Source organism: Myxine glutinosa, chromosome 13 (assembly GCF_964187855.1).
Source record: "Myxine glutinosa chromosome 13, kmMyxGlut1.1, whole genome shotgun sequence".
Lineage (NCBI taxonomy): Eukaryota > Metazoa > Chordata > Myxini > Myxiniformes > Myxinidae > Myxine > Myxine glutinosa.
Genome location: NC_136273.1, coordinates 58,165,328 through 58,179,550, shown reverse-complemented (window position 1 = coordinate 58,179,550; position 14,223 = coordinate 58,165,328). Strand labels below are relative to the sequence as shown.

At 49.4% G+C, this 14,223-nt stretch overlaps 2 protein-coding genes across 6 annotated transcripts in view; both read right to left on the bottom strand.

The window, feature by feature from the left end:
* The window catches only part of LOC137415943 (mitochondrial adenyl nucleotide antiporter SLC25A25), a 210,929-nt gene that overhangs the window by 153,715 nt on the left and 42,991 nt on the right, over positions 1 to 14,223 (bottom strand). The gene's annotated exons all lie outside the window — the stretch shown is intronic.
* Positions 1 to 14,223, bottom strand: part of LOC137417469 (beta-1,3-galactosyltransferase 2-like) — a 49,003-nt gene that overhangs the window by 34,294 nt on the left and 486 nt on the right. For 3 of the 5 annotated variants that reach the window (XM_078767543.1, XM_078767541.1, XM_078767544.1), the window contains exon 2: positions 13,502 to 13,583. The exons of the other annotated variants lie outside the window; for them this stretch is intronic. The gene's annotated coding sequence lies outside the window, so the exon portion shown is untranslated. The remainder of the gene's footprint in view (positions 1 to 13,501; positions 13,584 to 14,223) is intronic. 5 annotated transcript variants of the gene reach the window in all.

Here is a 14,223-nt window from a genome sequence, read left to right as displayed (position 1 = left end):
ATTCGCTCATTCGCGCTCATTGATGATGATCACGATCACGTGAAGACGTGATCACGAATGATGTTCGTGACGCGATCACGTGATGTTCCTTGCCGCCAGCAAGTAGCATAGATTTTATTTTAGCATGATTAGCATTTAGCATGATTTAGCATGACTTAGCATAGATAGTAGCATGTTTCACATAGATTTTTTTTCAGCGAGGAATATTATACACGGATTCTGACCGGTGGCAGAGCAGCGCGCTGATTCGCTCAGAGCGATCACGTGATGTTCCGAATAAGCACAATCAATTGAGTGTGCCGCATGAGTCTGCGATAAGTGTTTAAAGTAAAGTAAAAAAAATAAAAAATGTTAACGTGCCATTGTTAGCCTATTCATGTATAGTTTGTGTTGTATTTAGCTGTGGCTGAGCTAAGATGTAGCTGAACTTCAGAGTCGTTGACTCTGGTATCCTTTGACCTCTTAATCACCTTGCTCCATTGGGACAAATCCAAGTAATAAGCGCATCGGCAGGTAAATCCACCGGAGCGAGGTGGACCACCTCTCAGGTTGAAATAATGTGAGTTATTCCATCCCCGCCGCCAGTTGGCTTCACTTTTCACGGAGTATGAGCGTTCTATATATTTTCAATTCAGTGTGCCCGACTCGCTCACGTACTTGATTTGTGGCATAGACATGGCCATTGGGCCTTCACGGTGTAATTTGTGCGAGGCTTTTGTCCGAGTGAGCTTGAGTTGAGAGGGCGAATGTACGGGTTGGGAATGTATGGGTCTCCCTTCCCCCACCCGGCAACGCCGGTACTGGAGGGCGTCACAGGATCGGTGAGTCTCCAAAACCCGCTTCGTGCTGTTGCGAAGATTCAGGACGATGTCGCGATTGTTGTGCTGCTCTCCGACCATGAGAACTGCAACGTCATTGTTGACTGGCCCTCCCCTTCCCTCCCCCTTCCCCCTCCCCCCTCCGTACTCCCCTCCCCCTCCCCCCTGCCCCTTCCCCTCCCCCTCCCCTCCCCCTTCCCACCCCTCTCCTCTCCCATCCCTCCCCCTCCCCCTCCCCCCTCTTCTCCCTCACGTTTATACACGGAATGCCGGGTACTTCCCCCCCCCTCTTCTCCCCTGCCCCCCTCTCCTCCCCTCCCCCCCTCTCCTCCCCTCCCTCCCCGTTCCCCTCCCCTCCTCTTCCCCCTCCCCTCCCCGCCCGGCAATGCCGGGTACTTCTGCTAGTAGTACATAATTGATAGACATATGTACTTGATAGAGATTATGCCACTGACTTCAAACAGCACATCGTTCACGCATGCACTGAAAAGTAAAATGGCTGGACAAGATAATAATGTAGAGGTTCTTCTTCTTCAAACAATAACATATTGCGGCTGCCAAACGGTACGACTTATCATGTTGAAATTTTTAAAACTTAATTCCGCCTCAGGACTTCTACCTAATTATAAAGTTTGACGTCGATCAATCCAGCTGTTCGAGAGATATAATTTTTTTTAGATTGCCGCTCAATTATCTACCACTGCCAAACCATGTCACTTATCACAAATTCGAAAATAATATTTTAGCTTCCAGACTTGGGAAACGCATTTGTGAAGTTTCCCCATGATGTTAAAAAAGGAGGGAGCAGATACGTTTTAAAGGGCTGTGCTTCAAAAACTCATAGTTCCCAAACCTTGTGACCTACGACGTTACACCCGGGATTTGATTTGATTTGTTCGTCTTTGGCATGCGATCATGCCTGCAAAGTTTGGGCTCGATCTGTTCAGCCATTTCGGAGAAAAGGGGTTTTTGTGGTCTTTAAAGCTTTTCTGTTAAAAAAAATGGCGGCCGAATCACATGACCCAGGATGTCATCATTTTTTTTTTCCATAAATTTGTCCCAATGTGATGCTCTAGATATTTCTTCCTGATCGGATTAAGTTTTGTACTTATCAAATTATGAGGTCATAATGAAAACACCTACGACATCATCATGAACATATGTTATTCTCCATGGAGAGTTCTTTACAATGAGCAATGTCTCAAGTTTTTCTACATAGCGCTTTTGGAGATATAGAGGTGCAATTTTTTTTGTTTTTTCCAAGATGGTGCCCATACCACGTAACCTATGAAGTCATAATTACCATTAAAAAATTATACAGTGGAGGCACTCCTATGGTGAAAATTTCCTGTCATTCATTCCAACGATAGCAGAGAAAATGTTCAAAAAAAAAACCCCCTGAAAAATCGCAGTGTCACAATCGGTCACATGGCCTGGGAAGATCATGTAGAGTTTATACTTTTTCACACAATAACAACTTCCAGCTTCAAGACCTGACAACTAATCATGTTGAAATTTTATACCCTTTTTCCCCTTCAGGACTTCGACTTTATTATAATATTTCACATCGATCAATGCAGCGGCTGAAGAGATATTTTAAAATGATTTTCCGTTCAATTTAATAGTCGCTGCCCAAACCATGTCACTTATCGCAAATTACAAAAGATCATTTTAGTTTCCAGACATGGGGAACATATTGGTGAAGTTTCCAACTGCTTTGTTCAAAAATGAAGGAGGAGATTGGTTTTAAAGTTTATGCTTCAAAACACCATAACTCCTAAACCATGTGACCTACGACGTCACGGCCGTGGGTGGGGGTGGGGGGGGGGGGGGCTGTTCGTCTTGGGCATACAATTATGCCTGCAAAGTTTGGGCTCGCTCTGTTCACCCGCTTTGGAGAAAAAGGGTTTTTGGGGGTTTTTCAGGAAAAACAATATGGCTGTCAAACCATGTGACCTATAACGTCAAAAAAAAAATTATTGACCGATTTTTTTTCCCCTGCAATCATGCTGAAGAAATTCCACATTCATGGGATCAAGCGTTCTTTTTGTCGAATTATGATGTCATAACGGAAGCCATTTTGATATCCAAAATGAATACATTTTTTGGTCCCAATGCAGAGTTCTTTAGAATGAGCCATCACTCAATTTTTTTCCGTTGAGCCGTTTTGGATATAAAAAGTGGGCAAACTTTGAAGGTTTTCCAAGATGTTGCCAATACCATGTGACCTTTGACATCCTGATTAGGAGTACAAAAATTCTAGAGGTCTCGACAATAATTTGTTGAAAATTTCGTGTCAATCGGACCAACGGTTGCAGAGAACATTTATTTTAAAGTTTTCGGACATGAAAACCAGGGGGGAGGGGCAAGAATAAGAATAAATCTGTACAGTAACAATAGGTATTCCTCGACATTACATGCAGTGGAAACCTAATAATAACGAGCACGAGCAATCAAAGATTGCATCCCCTTGCCCGGACTTGTTTTGTGTGATTTCATAGTACAGTACGTATTTTATAAATGTCCTCACATTCCATTTGTACATACTTCATACACGTAAAATATATATGCACTCACATTCAAATTGTACATACAGTACTTTACAGACGTACTCACATTATAATTGTACATACAATACTTTATAGACGTACTCACATTATAATTGTACATACAATACTTCACAGACGTACTCACATTATAATAATTGTACATACAATACTTTATAGACGTACTCGCATTATAATTGTATATACAATACTTTATAGACGGACTCACATTATAATTGTACATACAATACTTTATAGACGTACTCACATTCCAATTGTACATACAATACTTCACAGACGTACTCACATTATAATTGTATATACAATACTTTACAGACGCACTCACATTATAATTGTACATACAGTACTTTATAGACGTACTCACATTATAATAATTGTACATACAATACTTTATAGACGTACTCGCATTATAATTGTATATACAATACTTTATAGACGGACTCACATTATAATTGTACATACAATACTTAAAAGACATACTCACATTATAATTGTATATGCAGTACTTTACAGACGCACTCACATTATAATTGCACATGCAATACTTTATAGACGTACTCACATTATAATAATTGTATATACAATACTTTATAGACGTACTCGCATTATAATTGTACATACAATACTTTATAGTTGCACTCACACTATAATTGTACATACAGTACTTTACAGAGGTACTCACATTATAATTGTACATACAATACTTTATAGACGTACTCACATTATAATTGTACAAACAATACTTTATAGACGTACTCGCAGTATAATTGTACGTACAATACTTCATAGATGTACTCACATTATAATTGTTCATACAATACTTTATAGACGTACTCACATTATAATTGTACATACAATACTTTATAGACGTACTCACATTATAATTGTACATACAATACTTTATAGACATACAATACTTTATCGACGTACTCACATTATAATTGTACATACAATACTTTATAGACGTACTCACATTATAATTGTACATACAATACTTTATAGACGTACTCACATTATAATTGTACATACAATACTTTATAGACGTACTCACATTATAATAGTACATACAATACTTTATAGACGCACTCACATTATAATTGTACGTACAATACTTTGTAGACGTACTCACATTATAATTGTACATACAATATTTTATAGACGCACTCACATTATAATTGTACATACAATACTTTATAGACGTACTCACATTATGGTTGTACAATTTACATACAATACTTTATAGACGTACTCACATTATGGTTGTACAATGTACATACAATACTTTATAGACACACTCACATTTATAATTGCACACACTTTATAGACGCACTCACATTATAATTGCACACACTTTAGAGACACACTCACATTATAATTGCACACACTTTAGAGACACACTCACATTCTAATTGCACACACTTTATAGACGCACTCACATTATAATTGCACACACTTTAGAGACACACTCACATTCTAATTGCACACACTTTAGTGACGCACTCACATTATAATTGCACACACTTTGGAGACGCACTCACATTCTAATTGCACACACTTTAAAGACGCACTCACATTCTAATTGCACACACTTTAAAGACGAACTCACATTCTAATGGCACGTACTTTATAGACGAACTCACATTCCAATTGTACAAACAATACTTAAAAGACATACTCACATTATAATTGTATATGCAGTACTTTACAGACGCACTCACATTATAATTGTACATACAATACTTTATCGACGTACTCACATTATAATTATTGTACATACAATACTTTAGAGACGTACTCGCATTATAATTGTATTAAAGCGCGGCGTTACGCGCGCTGCTTGTGAGCAAGGAGGAAGCGGACAAGCGGTAACATATAAACGCCTTTATTCAAGACTACACTGTAACACTGTACCGCTCCGGGCTGGGCGCCCGGTGTCTCTCATGAGGCCACGCCTACCACTCGGACGTGGCCACCGCCCACTTGGTGCGTGGAATGATGTCACCACGCCAGTGGGCTTTTGTGTCCGCCACACGCGCCCCCCCAGAATTCCCGCGCACCTGGAGGGCCAGTTTGCGGGGCAGACGAATGACCCGGCCGAAGCGCCCCCTGGCGATCGGCGGCGTCCGGGGTGCAGGGATGCCAGGTGGGATGCCCCTGGCTGCTCCTGGGATGGGTGCAGGACCGGGGGGCGGCGTGGCGGTGGGGCTGGGCGGTGCCGGGGGTCCGCCCGCAGGAGGGCGGCCCCGACGTGGGGGTCGGGCCACTGGCGGTGGATGGTCCACATCGAGGTGGGCCGGCTTGAGGCGGTCTACCGAAACGCGGTCAGGAGTACCGCCGATGTCCAGGGTGAAGTGCTTCGCCCCGGTCTCCAGCACGCGGAAAGGCCCGTCGTACGGGGGCCGCAGTGGTGTCCGATGGGCATCGTGGCGGACGAAGACGTACTCCGCCGTGCGAAGCTCCGGGGCGACGTGCGTCGGTGGGTGCCCGTGGCATGCCGTTGGCACCGGGGCGAACCTCTGGGCGGTCTCTTGCAGAGCGGAGCGCTGCTGTGCCGCGGACCATGGTGCCGTGGAGTCGGGGAGGAACTCGCCCGGCACCCGCAGCGGTTGCCCGAAGACCAACTCCGCCGCGGATGCGCGCAGGTCCTCCTTGGGCGCCGTCCGGAGGCCCAGCAGGACCCAGGGGAGCCTGTCGACCCAGCCGCCGTCGCGGAGGGTGGCCCGGAGCGCGGCCTTCAATGAGCGGTGAAATCGCTCACACAGGCCGTTAGCCTGGGGGTGGTAGGCCGTGGTTCGGTGCAGCCGGACCCCGAGCCCCTGCGCAACCGCCCCCCAGAGCTCCGAGGTGAACTGGGGGCCGCGGTCGGATGAGATGTCTGAGGGGGCGCCGAACCGGGCGACCCAGGTGGCGATGAAAGCCTGTGCGACATCGGCCGCCGTTGTCGACGCCAAGGGCACGGCCTCCGGCCACCGGGTGGTGCGGTCCACCATGGTGAGGACGTGGGTGAAACCCCGCGAGGGGGGCAGAGGTCCCACCAGGTCCACGTGGACGTGGTCAAACCGGCGTTCCGGCACCGTGAACGGGGCCAACGGGGCCTGGGTGTGCCGGTGCACCTTGGCGCGCTGGCACGCGAGGCATGTCCTGGCCCAGCCGCGGACGGCCTTCCGGAGGCCATGCCAGACGAACTTGTCGGCGATCAGCCTTTGGGAGGCCCTCGCGCCCGGGTGGGACAGGCCGTGGATGGCGTCAAACACCTGGCGCTGCCAGCCCGCGGGCACAATGGGGCGAGGACGCCCGAGGGAGACGTCGCACAAGAGGGCTGCGCCCGCGCCGTCGAACGGCACCTCGGTGACGCGGAGGCCCGTGACGGCGGTCCGCAAGGCCTGGACGTCGGGGTCAGCGGCCTGGTCCGCTGCCATCCGGGCATAGTCGATGCCGAGGTGGACTGCGTGGGCGACGGCCCGGGAAAGGCAATCCGCCACCGGGTTGTCCTTCCCCGCGACGTGCTGGATGTCCGTCGTGTACTCGGACACGGCCGAGAGGTGACGCTGCTGCCGGGCCGACCACGGCTCGGTGACCTTGCCCATCGCGAAGATCAGCGGCTTGTGGTCGACGAAGGCAGTGAACGCCCGGCCCTCGAGCAGATGGCGGAAGTGCCTGACCGCCAAGTGAAGTCCGAGCAACTCGCGGTCGAAGGTACTGTAACGGCGTTCGGGCGGGCGAAGCTGCCGGCTAAAGAACGCCAGCGGTTGCCAAGCTCCACGCACCCATTGCTCGTGCACCGCGCCCACCGCGTAGTCCGAGGCATCGGTGGTGAGGGCGATCGGTGCATCGGGCGCCGGGTGCGCGAGCATGGTGGCGTTAGCCAAGGCGAGCTTCGCGCCCGTGAACGCCGTGTGCATCTGCTCGGTCCAGGTAACGTCGCCTTTGCCCGGCTTACCTCGGAGAGCTTCGTGCAGGGGGCGCAGGAGCTGGGCGATACGGGGCAGGAACCGATGGTAAAAGTTCACCATGCCCAGGAACTCCTGCAGCCCTCTGATCGTGCGGGGGCGCGGAAACCCCTTCACCGCCTCCACCTTGGCCGGCAGGGGGACGGCTCCGTGCCTGGTGACACGGTGCCCCAGAAAATCGATTGTGGCGGCGCCGAACCGGCACTTTGCGGGGTTCACAATCAGGCCATGCTGGCCCAGGCGTTCGAAGAGCGTGCGGAGGTGGCGTAGGTGCTCTTCGCGGGACGCGCTGGCGACGAGGATATCGTCCAGGTAGACGTAGACAAAATCCAAGTCGCGCAGGACGCTGTCCATCAGTCGCTGGAACGCCTGAGCCGCATTCTTCAGACCGAAGGGCATGCGCAGGAACTCGAAGAGTCCGAATGGCGTGATGACCGCCGTCTTCGGGACGTCCTCCGGCCTGACGGGGACCTGATGGTAGCCGCGTATGAGGTCCACCTTCGAGAAGAAGGACCTGCCCGCCAAACGGGCGGAAAAGTCCTGAATGTGGGGGACGGGGTAGCGGTCGGGAGTCGTGGCGTCATTGAGACGGCGATAGTCCCCGCACGGTCGCCATCCCCCGCCGGGCTTCGGCACGATGTGCAGCGGCGACGCCCAAGCGCTCTCTGAGCGCCGAACGATGCCGAGTCGCTCCAGGGTAGCGAACTCCGCTTTTGCCACCGCCAGCTTCGTCGGCTCGAGGCGGCGTGCCCGGGCGTAGACCGGTGGCCCGACGGTGGGGATGTGATGGGCCACCCCGTGCTTGACGGCCCCCGCCGAAAAGGTGGGCCGCGTGAGGGCCGGGAAACCGGCGAGGAGGCGGGTGAATGCGTCCGCTGCCGGAAGCGTACAGACCAACGTGGCCGGAACCGAATCGTTCGGCAAGCCGCTCGTTGAGCTGGGCAACGCACATGCGAGCGAGCTGAACGTCTCGGCCTGGACAAGCCGTCTGCGCTTGACGTCGACCAGGAGCCCATTAGCGCACAGGAAGTCCGCGCCAAGCAGTGCCATGGGCACGTCGGCGGTGACGAACGTCCATCGGAAAACCTGCCCTCCAAACCGCAGAGAGAGGCAGCGTTTTCCGTACGTACGGATGGGCGTCCCGTTCGCGGCAAGCAGCGCGGGGCCCCCACCCGCGGCGTGCTTGTCTGACATGCCGGCGGGAATGACACTCACCTGTGCTCCCGTGTCGCACAGGTAACGGCGCCCGGAGAAGGTGTCCGTTATGAACAGCAGGCTGCTCGAACGGCCGGCGCTCATCGCCACAATTGAGCGCCGGCCCGGGCGTTTCCCGACCCGTTGAAGGAGCACGGCGGATGACACCGCCGAGCTTCGTGGCCGAACTTGGCGTGGAACCAGCACCAGGTGGTGGAGCTGGAGGAGCGCGGCTGGCTCCGCCAGGCCGGTGGAGTCGACGGGTTTCCCCGCGGTGGCGGTTTTCGCCGCGGCGGTGGGCGGGGCGTGGCGGCGTTCACGAGGTGCGTATCAGCATGCTGCTGAACCACAGCGTGCTGTAGAAGATGATGCTGTGGAACATCAGCGTGCTGTAGAAGATGATGCTGTGGAACAGCAGCGTCGAAGGCCGTGACGGCCACGCCAACGCTCGCCCGCGTGTCCGAAGCGGCGAAGTACTTGTCCGCCTCGGCCGCCAATGCTCGGGGTTCCGTTAGCCCGGTCCCGGCCAACGCGAGGCGAACCTGCGCTGGAAGTTGGCGACGGAAAAGCGCCCGGAATAGCGAACCGGGGGCTTCGTCGCCCAACAGTGACAGCATATGGTCCATTCGGACCGACGGGCGCGTCTCACCGAGCTCGGGGAGATCCAGGAGGCGGTCGGCCCGTGCGTCGTCCGTGAGTCTGAACGTGGCTAGGAGTAGCCGCTTGAGTGCCTCGTACTTGTGGCCGTCCGGTGGGTGGCGAAGGACGGACACAACTCGAGCGGCCGTGCCGGGCCCGAGGGAGGCGACGACGTGGCAGTAGCGCGTGTCATCGCCGGTGAGGTGCCGAAGCTGAAATTGGGCTTCGGCCTGGACGAACCAGACTTCGGCCTGAGCCTCCCAAAATTCCGGAAGTTTGACGAAGGCGGCCATGGCGATGGCGTCGCGTGTGGAAGGATCGCTCCGGCAGATCCAACGTCGAGGGTCACCAATAAAGCGCGGCGTTACGCGCGCTGCTTGTGAGCAAGGAGGAAGCGGACAAGCGGTAACATATAAACGCCTTTATTCAAGACTACACTGTAACACTGTACCGCTCCGGGCTGGGCGCCCGGTGTCTCTCATGAGGCCACGCCTACCACTCGGACGTGGCCACCGCCCACTTGGTGCGTGGAATGATGTCACCACGCCAGTGGGCTTTTGTGTCCGCCACAGTATATACAATACTTTATCGACGTTCTCACATTATAATTATTGTACATACAATACTTTAGAGACGTACTCACATTATAATTGTATATACAATCTCTATATATAAAGGAGGAGTGTGTGTGTGTGTGTGTGTGTGTGTGTGTGTGTGTGTGTGTGTGTGTCTGTGTGTCTGTGTGTCTGTGTGTCTGTGTGTCTGTGTGTCTGTGTGTCTGTGTGTCTGTGTCTGGATGTCCACTTATAACTCAAGAACTACACATCGGAGAAAAGTTTTAGACACAGATTCGGAAGCAGCATAAAATCCCGGTGGTTTTAGGCTACGTTTTATTTTAATATCAATGGTTTAAAAAAACCGCGCCAGCTGCAATTCCATGGTGTAGTTTGTGGCGACCCTTGACGTTCGGGGTGTATTGCAATGGTTTGTCGGGTTTGGCTGTGGGTCCAGAATAGCTCCCATTTCCTTATGTTCTTCCACTTTTATTTTGATTCTTCTGTTACAACGCCTTCCTTATCTACCTTATATCCCCCCGACGAGGCCTCTACATAATTTCATGCGGCAGAATTTCGTACATTTTGAGTGAAAGAAGTGAGACGAAGTTGTAGGAGGAAGAAGAGGCGGTCACTGTGGAGGCCTCGATCGTGAGTGGAAATGGCGGGAATTGCGTTTGTATCGCAAAGTAAAGGATCTGCATTCATTTCTGAACTTGCATTGGTGGATTGTTATACATCTGCATTATTTTTCATAAAAAAACTTTATGTTGAACTTTAAGGCTCCAAGCACGGACTATATATATAGCCCTCATTGAGGTAAAAATAAAAGTAAAAAGCCTGCTATCGCTTGCCAAGCTAGCCGTTCCCCCCTCCCCTCCACCCCCCCCTCCCCCTCCCCCTCCACTCCCCTCTCCACTCCCCCCTTCCCTCTCACCTCCCCCTCCCCCTCCCCTCACACCCTTCCTCCTCCCCTCTCCTCTTCTCCCCTCTCCTCCCCTCTCCTCCTCCCCCCTCCCTCCTCTTCTCCCCTCCCCCCCTCTTCTCCCCTCCCCCCCTCTTCTCCCCTCCCCCCCTCTTCTCCCCTACCCACCCTCTCCTCCCCTCCCCTCCCCACCCTCTCCTCCCCTCCCCTCCCCACCCTCTCCTCCCCACCCTCTCCTCCCCTCTCCTCCCCACCCTCTCCTCCCCTCCCCTCCCCACCCTCTCCTCCCCTCCCCCCCCATTCTCCTCCCCACCCTCTCCTCCCCTCCCCCCCATTCCCCTCCCCTCCCCCCCCGTTCCCCTCCCCTCCCCCCCCGTTCCCCTCCCCTCCCCCCCCGTTCCCCTCCCCTCCCCCCCGTTCCCCTCCCCTCCCCCCCCCGTTCCCCTCCCCTCCCCCCCCCGTTCCCCTCCCCCCCCCCGTTCCCACCCCCCTCCCCTTCCTCCTCCCCTCCATGCCCCCGCCCGGCAATGCCGGGTACTTCCCATGGCCAGCTGTACGTGGGCTGCTCGAGGGTTGGAAAACCAAGCAATCTTTATGTCTTGGCACCAAGTAAGAAAACCAGAAATGTTGTATACCAAGAGGTTTTGAGAAATTGAAAATTGACAAAACGTCATGTAGGAAATGTACTGTGATATTGCTCTAAAATATACATGTTCTTTTCATCATATATTTGTATTATTCTTATTCAACCGGGGCGAAGCCGGGTACCTCAGCTAGTACTTTATAGACGAACTCACATTCTAATGGCACATACTTTATAGACGAACTCACATTCTAATGGCACATACTTTATAGACGTACTCACATTCTAATGGCACATACTTTATGGACGAACTCACATTCTAATGGCACATACTTTATAGACGAACTCACATTCTAATGGCACGTACTTTATAGACGAACTCACATTCTAATTGTACATACTTTATAGACGAACTCACATTCTAATGGCACATACTTTGTAGACGAACTCACATTCTAATGGCTCATACTTTATAGACGAACTCACATTCTAATGGCACATACTTTATAGATGAACTCACATTCTAATGGCACGTACTTTATAGACGAACTCACATTCTAATGGCACATACTTTATAGACGAACTCACATTCTAATGGCTCATACTTTATAGACGAACTCACATTCTAATGGCACATACTTTATAGACGAACTCACATTCTAATGGCTCATACTTTATAGACGAACTCACATTCTAATGGCACATACTTTATAGATGAACTCACATTCTAATGGCACGTACTTTATAGACGAACTCACATTCTAATGGCACATACTTTGTAGACAAACTCACATTCTAATGGCACATACTTTATAGACGAACTCACATTCTAATGGCACATACTTTGTAGACAAACTCGCATTCTAATGGCACATACTTTATAGACGAACTCACATTCTAATGGCACATACTTTATAGACAAACTCACATTCTAATGGCACATACTTTATAGACGAACTCACATTCTAATGGCACATACTTTATAGACGAACTCACATTCTAATGGCACATACTTTATAGACGAACTCACATTCTAATGGCACATACTTTATAGACGAACTCACATTCTAATGGCACATACTTTATGGACGTACTCACATTCTAATGGCACATACTTTATAGACGAACTCACATTATAATGGCACGTACTTTATAGACGAACTCACATTCTAATTGCACATACTTTATAGACGAACTCACATTCTAATGGCACATAATTTATGGACGTACTCACATTCTAATGGCACGTACTTTATAGACGAACTCACATTCTAATGGCACATACTTTATGGACGTACTCACATTCTAATGGCACGTACTTTATAGACGAACTCATATTTTAATGGCACATACTTTATGGACGTACTCACATTCTAATGGCACATACTTTATGGACGTACTCACATTCTAATGGCACATACTTTATGGACGTACTCACATTCTAATGGCACGTACTTTATAGACGAACTCACATTCTAATGGCACATACTTTATGGACGTACTCACATTCTAATGGCACATACTTTATGGACGTACTCACATTCTAATGGCACGTACTTTATAGACGAACTCACATTCTAATGGCACATACTTTATGGACGTACTCACATTCTAATGGCACATACTTTATAGACGAACTCACATTCTAATGGCACATACTTTATGGACGTACTCACATTCTAATGGCACATACTTTATGGACGTACTCACATTCTAATGGCACGTACTTTAAGACCAACTCACATTCTAATTGTACAGACTTTATCGAGGCACTCAGTTGAAAAAAGAGAATGTGTACTACTGGCTACCACATGGTGACGTTTGCAACCTACGTGAATACATTCTGTGAAGACAAACGGACATCTACCCAAATGTAATACCCCCCGATATAGCAAAGGTAACTCGAATGGCACTCGGTAGATAGATTTAACTGCAGTGCGGAAAGATTCAACTTAAAAACAGTTTACGTTTTGTATCCCACTGAAAGGCCGGATCTGGATCCGGACCTGAACCAAAATCGAATCGGCTTGTTCTTGTGACCTACCCAACTCATCCAACAAGTTTTGTCTGAATCCATCTCACTTTTTCCAATATCGCGTCACGTATAATTTTAAGCCCTATCTCTCAATGTTGAAGAATCACTAATGTTCGAGGTTGTTTAAAGAACACCATTCCACAAGTTTTTTTCTTTCCTTAATTGCGGGAATTACTTTCGTGACTGTTGAAAATCAGGCCAGGAATGTGTCGTCTGAAAACGTCACCACCAGTTACCTATCAGATGATGCCTTGAGGCACTCCGGTGTTCAGGATGATCGGCTGAGAAATTCTCGAACCAATGTTGATCACCAATGGTCTGTCGAAAAGAAAATCCAATGCAAGATCAAGTGCATCGAGTTTAAAATGAAGTTTGTCGTGAAATGTTATTAAAAGCAGTGCTAGAATCTAAGCGTAGTGAACAAGCCAAGGCATGCGTCGTCAGAATCCATCCTTCATCTCAAATTACTGGCATATCCGGTTCACTGATTTAAAAAAAAACAGGTCAAAAAAAAACAGGGTGGAACTCAGAAGAAAAGAAAATAAATCTGTTGTAGAAAAAGAAGTTTCTTTGATCGACTTTTTAAAAGAAAAGCCACTCTATTAATGATCAGCCCAACTATATTGTATGTCCACTGTGTCAGCATAAATATCTCTTACATTTTAAAATAGTCGATGATGATTATTCATATTGAACCAACTTTGGAGGCCATTGTTCCCCGCAGAGCAGGGGTTTGGTTGGCCTTTTTGGGGCACCTTAGTCCCCTTTTTGAAGCAATGTTTTATGGCCGGATGCCCTTCCTGCCACCAACCCTGTTAGTCGCCTGTTGCGACACACAGGGAATTACCAGTTATCTGGTAATCAATTTACCGACCTCAGAAGGATGACGAGCTGAGTCAACCCCCTGGAGTTACTTCAGCGATCGACCGGGATTCGAACACAAGATTCTAGGATCGAT